At 31.9% G+C, this 12,085-nt stretch overlaps 1 protein-coding gene across 17 annotated transcripts in view; it reads left to right on the top strand.

The window, feature by feature from the left end:
- The first annotated feature begins 876 nt into the window (after positions 1-876).
- Positions 877-12,085, top strand: part of LOC126777964 (muscle calcium channel subunit alpha-1-like) — a 100,481-nt gene continuing 89,272 nt past the window's right edge. For 14 of the 17 annotated variants that reach the window (XM_050501297.1, XM_050501308.1, XM_050501300.1 and 11 more), the window contains exon 1: positions 877-1,209. The gene's annotated coding sequence lies outside the window, so the exon portion shown is untranslated. The remainder of the gene's footprint in view (positions 1,210-12,085) is intronic. The other 3 variants (XR_007670107.1, XM_050501309.1, XM_050501310.1) reach the window with 1 other exon arrangement.

Below are 12,085 nucleotides of genomic sequence, written 5' to 3' on the forward strand. Positions count from 1 at the left end.
CACAAAGCTCTACCATCAGTAAAAATTCTTTTCAGTAGATTCAAAATTCCTTGTAAAAGACTACTCGAATAAAGTATATTTTGATTTTAATAAGCCACCTAAATAAGTCACTACCGCCCGTAGACATTGGCGCTGTAAGCATTCACCACTTATAGCCTTATATATACTCAAAGCTTCGCTCTCATGTGCTGAGAGCTGATGGGTACCCCAACTTTTTCTAACTCTGATAACGTGTATGCAAAATTTCGTAACGATTGATTGAGTATAATTAAGATACGAAAGCGTAACAAACAAACAAACAAACTTAATTTCGCATTTATTATAGTAATAAGGACGAATTTTTGAAGGGAGATTTTTCTTTTCCATGATATATTTAGTATAATTAATAAGAAACCTGAGAATACTTATTCTTTCATACAAATCACGCGTAGTTCTACGCGCACTTCGTAGAGGCCCTACGTTGCTACGATTCGGAACCGTTGGAGATCTACGATGATTTTTATATAATTTAATGAGTATTTCAATATTATATTTCAATTAGAAATAAATGCATTGAGTGTATTAATATCGGTCTCAATAAATCTTAGACGTGTTGCTTATTGAGGAGATATATAATTAAACCTTAATTATAAAGTATTCTTAATCTTTTGAACGTCAACAAAATGAGGTGTCAGTCACTTAAATTTTATTTACGTGAAATTACGGAATGCGAGACATAAATTATTCAAGTCAAATGAACGAGCTTGCTTGACAGCTCAAAAAAAAAACGTGCGTGCAATGAGTGCGTTGCCATTTCGAAAATAATTCATTGCGTTCCGAAATGAGGTCAGGCTTATCGGCTGAAGTTGCAGCGCTGCGCACGCCGCGCGGCCGTGTGAAGTTGACTCGCACTGCGGCTGCGCGGCTCGCTGTGTGCCGCCCAACTTGCGCCAAAAGCACGACCATCGCATCTCCAATTTAAAAAATAATAAAAAAAAAATAAAAACTCCCCGTACGAGGCGTATTCCATTCCAGAAGATACGGGTTTAAATTAAAATAAACATGGCATGTTGTACGCGTTCGCCGCGACCCTGGCCGATCTAGCGACCATCTCAATATGTGTCTTCGGGATTGGACTTAAGTTTTATGAATAGTGTTAGTTGATTTCTTGTGTGCACTGTGTGGTGAAACGTGTGTTTTATCCCTAATTGATCTTAATGAAAACCCTGTGTAAGTACTATTATTATTTTTTATCTGTTACATGTACATATAAAGACAATTGTATAATTTTATAAATAGTGATTATGACGTTTGTTATTCTGTAGCCAAATTATTTCATCAGAACACAATCGTCGTAGATAGTATCATCATTTGAGAAGAGTGATTAATGCTTAATTGCTTCATCGTTAGTTAAGATCATTTAATTAAACTACTACAGTTGTCATAAGTACAATGAATTTAAATATATTTTTATAAGCTCATCTGTTTGAGTTATCTTAACTTTTATTTATGTCCTTTAAGATATTAAATAAATTTAAAATAAAATGTTCTCATAAGATTAATTTAGGTCAACAAAAAAAAAATACAATAGACTAAATTCATTAAAAAAAAATACGTTTAGAAATTTAGAAAAAATTATTATGTATCAATTGTTATTATTGAAATGAATTAACTCTATTATTATAATTTACTAAGTTAATTAAAACTTAGCTTAGTATGAAATTTTATAAATTCTTTATTCGTTTTATATAAAATAATTTATATAACTAGCAGCCCGCTCCGACGTCGTTCGCGGCTTATATTATTGCAATTTACATAGGGATCTCATATTAAAAAAAAATAGCATGCTATGTTATCTATGTCACTGGTTATATAGCTATGTTACTGGCTGATAATGAAGCTTTCTGTAGGTGAAAGAATTCTTAAACCCGGCTTAGTACGTGTTGAGTTTATCTGTTACAAGCAAACAAAAAAAATCGAATATTATTTCTTTATAATATAATTACAGATATAATCTATATATATCTCGTAACTGTGTAAAGTACTTAGTTTTCTTAGTATAGTTGCGAAAACAGTCATTTATGTTTTTTTTTTACAATCTAATATCTATAAAATAACATATTTTGCAATAAAACCTATTTTTTATAATCTCTCGTATTCCAAATTTAAAATATTTATAAATTATTTTACGTATGGCTCTATGCGAAATAAACGTTCGTTTTTTGAATTCTTATAAAATAAAAAAACTAGTTTTTAATTTAAAGCTTATTTGTGATATTCCATATTCAAATTCAAAATATTAATAAATTATTTTAGTTATATTTCTCATCAGAAATTCTTAACGAAGACCGTATACACACTTTCGAAGTATAGAATTTCGCAAACATTAAGCTATTAGTATCGGCTATCAAACACCTTTCTAATCGTTAACGCCTGAGAGGATTTATCGATTTAATCCAGAGTTACTCTTGTGTAAAGATGCTGTAAAATAATTATAAGAAAAACCTTTCAATATCTATATTAATGAAACTATAATAAAGTCTCTACGTAAAAAAAGTTTAATTTTTTTATTGATATTATTTTTAAACACAAAGGCTGAATTCTTATGGCTGTTGTTTAGGGGTGATTTATTAAAATAATATTGTTTTCTTCTTTCGAATGTGAAACCAATGTTATTTATAAATGCTAAATGGATTTTAGTGAAACTCAGAATGTATTATATGGGTATGTATTGGATCAGAATAATTTATGCTGTCATATAAAAAGTAACAGTTTGTAAGTGTCCCACAGCTGGGCAAAGGGGACGCTACTCCTTTGCAGGGTAGACGGATTTTCGTCAAACACATGCAGGTTTCCTTACGATGTCTCACCGACCACGAGATGAATTACAAACACAAATTAAGCACAAAAGAATACAGTAGTGCTCATTCGGGTTCGACCCCAAAATCTTCGACTAAAATTCCCTTGTAATGTCAAATACGAAGGGTGAAGCTCGTTTTAACAAAACCAGGTCAAACAGTCAGACAAATGATAGAACGTTAGCTATATCGAAAACGACGTTTACTGTTAGCAGTATCATCAAAGGAAATTTACAAAACGTTTCAAATCGATTGTATCTTCAAAGTAGCCGCGCGAGGCCTAGGCGACACTAACGAAGCCAAATAATCATTCGATTTCTTCATATATTTTACTATTTATTCTGAAGAATATGGTTCTTATAACGATATTATGATGATACATATATTTTTTAATTACATGATATAAAAAAATCCCTCTGAGTTTCTTTCGCCGGTTCTTCTCAGGGTGTTTCTTTTCCGAACCGGTTGTAGTTTGACTATCAATAAGCAAGTGTAATGCTTCAATGTTGAATATAGTATTTTAATTTTGATAAGCCTTAAATATATAGAGAAAAAAAATAAAAATAGTATAATAAATAAGTGAAATACCACTCATTACGAGATTCTCTAAACTATCTGTCCGATTGAATTGAAATTTATCACAGTTACTCCGTCCCCGACATAGACGCTCACTGAGAACGGATTTTACGCAAATCCTATCAAAAATATTTTTTTCTGATCTACGCGTGCGAGACCGGGAATGTTACCTAGTATGTATATATTTTCAACGCCATTTTTGTAATCTCGCGGTCGGTTTATCGTCGATCACTCAATCACAATTGTCTTCAAATTGAAGCCGATGCTGGCGACAGTATCGGGAATAAATTGCACTCGATTTATTTTATTTTTCATTTAACCATTAACTACATCCGTTCGACTGAATATCGAAAACTAGCTTGATATTATATCTGATATTTTATCTGTGGTTAATATTATGAAACTGTATTATTTTCTTGATATAATTAGTATGAGAAAGTTTATAATCATTTTATATTGAAAAAAATAAAGATATTTTTTTGATGGAACCTTTTTTTAAATATTTCGTATTCCATATTCAAAACGTTTATATATATTATGTATGTGCCTATCCCATAAAGTTTGCCAACGTGCTTTCCGAGGCACGAGAATGTTAATACTGCTAACATCCAAACTATCATAGAATATCTAAACGGAACAATATTTATTACGTTATTTTTACGTTCATCAACGTATTCGAATCCAGGTGTACCTGATCTATGCCCTTTTAACTCCGCCACTAAACCAACGAGGCGATGTGCTAATAACGCGACACTGTCAAGGGTCCTTCCTCTAATGACAGCGTGACCTTCGCACCTCTCGACTGCTACTCAAAGATACCTTTACAATGTTCTTTATGTGTCATAATTATTAAAACGCAATTTTTAAATATTTATCAACTCAAGTAATCTTATTTAATATGTGTATTATATACAGCTGGAAAAGTGTTTTTAATGAATATGTATAAAACAGATTTGGGCAACCTGATGATATGTGGTCACCATAGCAAAGTAATATTGGGCCACTACACTTAGGAACTATGATGTTATGTCCCTTGTAGGCACAAGTGTATAGTTTCACTGCCTAAGAATAATTCTAAATATTGCTTGCTTGGTGGTTGAATTTACAATGAGTTGGTGGTACTTACCCAGGCGGGTTTGGACGAAGACCACCAAGCATTCTACTATTATACATTCCAGAGTTTAAACGTACATAAAACTTATAGTTTTGTTATATTTATTTAAATTACAATGGACGTTTCCAGCAAATGATTGTTGCAGCTTTTTTATCCGTGTTAAACACTTCCTCTTCCGCCGACACTTATCTCTTTATATATTCTGTTTTTATTGGTATTAACTTTTTAATATCATTGTTTACGTAAGGTTATAGTTCCTCTTTGTAAAGGTTTATAGATGTTTATACCTATTAACCGCCTGCGAGAAATCAAACACCACTAGAAATAAATATCTGTATTAAAAGAAAAGAAAATGATATAACAAAACACCGTATGATTCTAACTGGGGTTTGGTTAATTTTTTGGATTTATGTAATTATAAATTATTTCTTGATAACCATTTAATTTCTATGTTTCAAATTTGAAGGCGTGCTATGATGGTTACATTACATATAAATTAATGAATACGGGATAAACATAATAAATACAGAGTATATTCTAATGAGTTACGTTGTAATTTTTTTTTTAAATCATCTGTCTAGCGTTTACCGGCCTAGTAACGCCAGGATTATTCTTCTAGGGGCGCTTCTTTTAAAAATCTATTAAAATAAAATATTTTTTAAATTTCGATTAATCGCTAATCCTAACGCGGAATCTTAGGTCCATAGATGGTATATGAAGATATATGATAAAATTTCCACAATGTACAAAGTTTAAAGTGGTGTAACCTCAGTTTCGAGTGCCCTTCGCATAATAAGGGCTTGCACGACCTGCTTGATGACTTTATCATTCACCCTGAGCATTAAGCACATAATAAGAGTAAACAGGTTTCTTATAGGTAAGCGTGCTACATCCTAGACTGTGTCGATGCTTAACATCAGGCAAGTCAACGGTCAAACGCTGGCCTATTAATTATAAAAAAAAATATGTGTAATTATTAATAACATATTTTTATATTTAATTAACTCATTATTAGATCCAAAAAAGAGCCGAGATGGCCCAGTAGTTAGAACGCGTGAATCTTAACCGATGATCGTGAGGTCAAGCCCGGGCAAGCACCACTGAATTTTCATGTGCTTAATTTGTGTTTATAATTCATCTCGTGCTTGATGGTGAAGGGAAACATCGTGAGAAAACCTACAAAATTTACTGAAATTCTGCCACATGTGTATTCAACCAACACGCATTGGAGCAGCGTGGTGAAATAAGCTCCAACCTTCTCAACAACAAAAAAAAAGGAGAGGAGGCCTTAGTCCATTCACAGGCTGTTACTGTATTATTAGATCAAGAATATATATTATCTGGTTAAATTAATTTTCATTTAGAGAAGCGTGTCTATACCCGGAAAGCACTCTAATTCTTTTTTTTCTTTATTTAACTCGGGGACTTTTGACTTTTGTCCTACACAGGCACGTCAGTCCCATACTTTAATTCTTGATATGAAACATAAATGCTCTTTCCTGTACCTAAGAACGTGTATGCAAAGTTTCATGGCGATCGGCTTAATAGTTAATACGTAAAAGCGTAACACAAATAAACAAATTAACTGTAGTATTTATAAAATAAGCAAGGATGGAATGCGCAAGAGTGTACATTCATAATTATAATGACCACTATCATAAGAAATTTGATTTAAGGCTGAGTCTAGCGGTGCAGATGCAATAGTGCCAGCGTCTTGGGTACAATGCCACAGGACAATCTTTTAGACGGCGTGGTTTGCTATAAATTTGTAATGCGTATTTTGTTTTTTATTTTAATTTTGTATATTATAAAAATGTCTGTACATAGTTTACTAATAAATATAATAATCTACATCAGAAATTTGATCCAAATTCTTATCAATATCTAAATAAGTGTTTAATTATGATAAGTAAGAAATCCATATATTTATAGATTACGCACACAACAACATTCATGGCTGAAAGCTTTAATGCAATGTAAAGAAAAATTCACAACTTTTAAAGTTACTATTTACTCGTTACTCTAACTTTTTAAATTATCGATGTATATTCACGTCGATAAAAATAGAATTTACGATACCGTGGATAAACTTGCACAATAAAAATGAAATCGAGTTTTTAATATTCTGGCAAAAATAATAGACTGGCAATAGATTTAGAGTAAAATACTGTATATATATACTATAAGGATAAACGTTAAATTGTACAATTTAATTTCAAAGTTACAAAAGCAAAGACAAGGTTAAATGTCCAGAAGTAAAACTTCAAAGAATCACACGCTTCGCTGACAGCGCAGAAAATAGTTCGCGATGATTCTTTAAAACTGTACGTTGCTTTTATATTTAATCAAATATTTCATTTAACCTTATAAATTAAATTATAATTGATCGTTTGTATCAAATAAAATTAAACAAAAGCTGCGTAATCTTACTTATATAAAAGTGTGTTCAGATGTTTATGTAATATAATTGATTGCGGGCTGAGATTAATATTATATATATAATCTTAGCTTTAGATCGATTTCAGATATGTTTCAATCGATAAATCGACCTTTAATCGTCGTCCCAATAAAAAAATTGAACTGTCCCATCATTTCTTAACTATATATCTCCCTTTTCATTAATACGTTCATTTATCGCCATATACCGTTAAAAATTGATGATTCTCTCCTCACATCTAGGCAACCATAGTGTCTAGCTCACATATATTTAAATTAAAAAAATCCCATTAATATCACATTTCACCGACAAGAAGCCTTTGTCCCTTTGGAATGCTGTAATGATTCTGTTTGACCCGTCTTTACGTACCCTAAAGTAACATATTCATTCCCAACTTTTTCATTGGCTCGACCTGGTTCGACCCCATGATCTTATGTTGTATGACCTTATGAGCAATATACAGACGAGCAGACAGCTATATACATAAAAGCTTTTGTTTTAAATGTACAAATTATAATGATTTAAAAAAAAATAGCTGTCATCGAATCGATAGATCAGCAAGCTTAAATGGAAGTTAATATACAAAAATCTCTAATCTATCTACACTTAAACATTCAAAGATATCTTCTTAAAATTGATTTTTATATCAAAATATATTTCAACGGTGTTGCCATATTACAGAGACAGATTTCGATTTGCATTTATAAAGAACGTATAATATATGTTTGCGTTCTAATTGAAAAAAATCTTCAGTTACATCTGCCATCTTGTCCTGATTCCAATCGTGAATGGTGACGATTTGAATGAAAGCGTTCCATTAATCATTTACAAAATAACCACCGCTAGTCTTTTATTTATTTAAAATATAATTTAAATATATTTGATATAATTAAATATATACAATTTAATTTTACATTCAATATACTTATTTAAGACTTTAATCATTAAAAATAAAAATAATTAAGCGAAGCAAATGTTATCTGATATGAACGTTTCCCTTGAAACAGAAAATCTCGGACGATTTCGAAGACTTTAACCAATTGGTGTAGTTCAGGTTCGATCCATGGGCTGTTGAAGTACCCATTGCTAATACTAGTATTATGCTTAACGAGGTTGAACCGCTTGGAAACCTTAAATTGAATACAAGAAAACTTTGAATTTAAATGTTAAATCTATATGAGAATCTATTTCAATTTTTATGCAGCGCTTATAAAACGAATGTTTTCCGTGAATTTATTGAAGCGCTAGATGTCTAGCGCTGTATTTGTATACCACACGTTCCGTTACAAGGTGTTAACATTCCCTATAAATATTGCAAATCACATTGTTATATATGTTTACATAAAACTAACATTGCAAATATAAAAGTGAGATTGCTTGTTTGTTACGTTTTTGTCTTAACTAATCAACTGAGCATTTTTTTTTATAGAATAGGAAGGTGGACGAGCATATGGGCCACCTGATGGTAAGTGGTCACCAAACGCCCTTAGACATTGGCATTGTAAGAAATGTCAACCATCGCTTATAGCCAATGCGCCACCAACCTTGGGAACTAAGATTTTATGTCCCTTGTGCCTGTAACACTGGCTCATAATAATGAAATATTGAATTTCTATATCAGATATATAAAAAAGGATAACTAAACCGGTTCTCCTCACACGTTAACGCACGTTTCAAATGCTTAATAATAATAATAATACCCCGGGACATTATTCACACACGGCCATCTGATCCCAAATTAATAGGAGCTTTTACAATGGAAATCAGACAACTTTTGTACTAAATATACTTTTCTTTTGTAAATATTTATTGATAATTCACGACACTCAACTGTCGGTTAATCAATAAGACTGTAGATTTATAGTCATTATTACTTTGTAATTCACAAGCGATATAAATATAATGTGTATACAAATCATGTATTGTGGCTGAACACTATCTCTAAGCCAACCTCCGGATAGAGGTCATTAAATAAAGCGAATACCATGGAAGAATATAATTAATAGAAAACTTATGACTTATTAATATCAATCATGAAAAGAAATATTTATAAATAATTGATCATTATTGCAAAATGATCTGATGAATGAACGATGATGCAAGCTCTAAGTGTTTTTTGAAATCCAATCAGATTGTAATCGATAATATTAGATGTAATACGAATTATTATTCAATATAACTGAAGTGTATCTGTCATTTTTTTATAATAAAAAACAATAATCTACATTTTTTTATCTGGCAACAAAAACTTTGACAGATGCTCTTCGTGGCGGGAAATTACTTTGAATTCTTTTTACGATCATTGCGTGGTAAAATGTTATTATAAGAATATTTCGTGATATGCGAATAATATAATCATTTCATCGAAATCTCATTTTATATTTTATTTGATTTCTTTCACCCTAAATTAGCCAAGACATTGAAATCTATATTGAGTAATGCGTGGCAATGAAATGTCTTCTTCTTTCTAATGTCAAATCAATAATGACAGTAAGAGCGAAAACAGTGTTTAACTAAGCAGCCAGTTAATACCCTATTGGACTAAAGTCTCTTCTCCTTTTTAGAAGGTTTCGAGCTAATTCAACCAGCAGTATATGTTTATTAATAATAGAAAAATCGCCTATAATTTTACTTTCAAAGTTTCTGTAGTCAACATTCAGTTGCCGAAGTTAGACGACACCATTTTTTCGTGAATAAATAATGAAAATCATAGATTATTCAAGATCTCGACCAATGATAACGAGTCAACTCAATGTCAAATTAGTTTATAGGTCTGTATTCCTTTCGTGGTTGGAATTGCTTAATATTTAATATCTATACATGTTAATGTATGCCGAAACGATTTCGTTGTACATTTAAAAAAAATATATAACCCAATATACCGTATTCATTTTAATGAAGTTAGAAAATATTTCATACTTGTTTATTAATGTAATTCAGTGACCCAATATTACATGTACATGTTTATGTATTCATAACAGATATTTTAATACATAAGTAATACAAGAAAAATTACAAGTCATCGATAAAACATGTAACCCAAATGTCTTTAAACCTTAAAAGTTATGGTCATTCAAGGATTTATAATTTAAAAAAATATAGAGTGTTATTTATAAATATAATATAGCATATATACAGCAACGAAGTATATGCGGCGAGCTCACAATTGCATGCCGTTTACCATTACGTCATACGACTCGGGCTTACCCCCAGGCTAGTCAATAGATGTTTCACATCAAATGTATATAATAACTACTTACATACGTATACTTACATACTTGGTGGTAGGGCTTTGTGTATGGGTTGGTCCCACCCACTAATCACGTATTCTACCACCAAATGTCACCTGAAATTTTATAATTCCAATGAATGAATTTAAATTATGATTCAAGTAAAAAGTAAGTGACAGCCAGATGATGTGAAGATGCGTCCATTAGCTGGGTTCCATAGATTTAGAGGTCTGGAGGCCCTAGGGCAGCGAAGGAGGCCATTATATATTTTCCGAATAAATTTTACAAAATATTTCAGTAGTGTTTTAATAATTTGTAACGGAACAATTTTTTTTTTAAGAAATTCATGATGATATAATATAATACAAATATAATTCATGTTGTTGTTCTACAATATATTAAAAGTGTTTACTCGCTGTGGAGACCCCGGGCTGTAGTCCCAAATGCCCTTCCCTAAATTCAGCCCTGGCTCCGTCTTGGCGCGAAGTTTCCAAATGATGTCAATACGATGGTACTGTCAACACTTAGGATTCCTTTAATGACCATCTCCGATACATTATACTGGTGACCCGGTGTACAGGTGCACCTTTTTTGGTACCAGCCACCGCAGAATGGCTCATAGCTCCGTAGCCGATAAAACTTGCTTATGTATTCTATATAGAAATAAATAATTGCATTCATTCATTCATTCATTTCTTCGAACTCGAAATTCGACTTCGAAATTTCCTTCCCATCAAGACTAAGATATAACTAGTGCAGACTTTGGTCTTTCCCATAATTGCAGACGTATGTTATTCCGACCTTAACGAAATTCATCTGGATAAACTTGACCGTCTCTTAAATAACTCTTTGCCTTATCTTTATCTTCTGTCTTCGTAAGTTCGATCATATTTCTCAGTATCGTGATAAATTAATATGGTTTACTATTCGGCAACGTAGAAACTTCCGATTACTTCTCTTTTCTCTATTCTCTTTGACCCTCTCTCTCCTGATTATTTGAAAGTGAGGTTCAAATTTTTGTGCGATAATCACAATCGTCAGCTGCGCTCTAACGATTCTTGCCTTCTTTCTGTTTTCATACTGGTTTCGTTTCTAATTCTTACTTCGTTCAAGCTGTCCGATTATGGAACAAAGTACCTGAGCACATAAGAAAAGCCGCCTCAAGACTCGTCTCCGTGAGCATTTTTGTCAGAAAGTTCCTAGTTCTCTTCATCTTTGACATCTATAATGCATTACATGCATACATACCGCTTTCACGAATTTCTGCTTAGCCTAAAGGTAGACTGGTAGAGAATGCTTTTAGGCATTAAGTCCGCCTTTTGTCCTACTACATCATGGTGGTCAAAAAAGTATTTAAATCAAATAAAAATAATTTATATTTATAAATTTAAACCTTGAATCTTGATTAATGGGCATTTATATGATGTAGAATTGATTACGTTTGACTGTTTGTACAACTATATTCGAAACACGATTAAAATACGGATACCACACCCTACAAATGTCAACGGACCGTCACACTCGAACAACCGGTCGTATTCTAATGAAATTGGTTTTGATACAGTTATATAGCGAAATAGGAAATAAAATAGTTTTTCTATTGCTTTAATTTAAAAAAAAAAGATATCTTTACATACGTAAACATCTTAGTTTCCAAGGTTGGCGCATTGGCGATGTTCGGACTGGTTAATATTTTTATAGCACCATTATTTATGGGCGGCAGTGACCATTTACTTTCGCCTAATTATTTTATAAAAAAAAAACATACTATTAATTTCTACCAATTACTCCCTACGGGAACTAAGTGTGAAGGGGATGTACAATATGTAAGCGTTAATGAGCCATACATTGTACTGTACAACGAATTCGCTACAAATGGGACGATTTATCG

The sequence above is a fragment of the Nymphalis io genome, chromosome 24, assembly GCF_905147045.1.
Source record: "Nymphalis io chromosome 24, ilAglIoxx1.1, whole genome shotgun sequence".
NCBI lineage: Eukaryota > Metazoa > Arthropoda > Insecta > Lepidoptera > Nymphalidae > Nymphalis > Nymphalis io.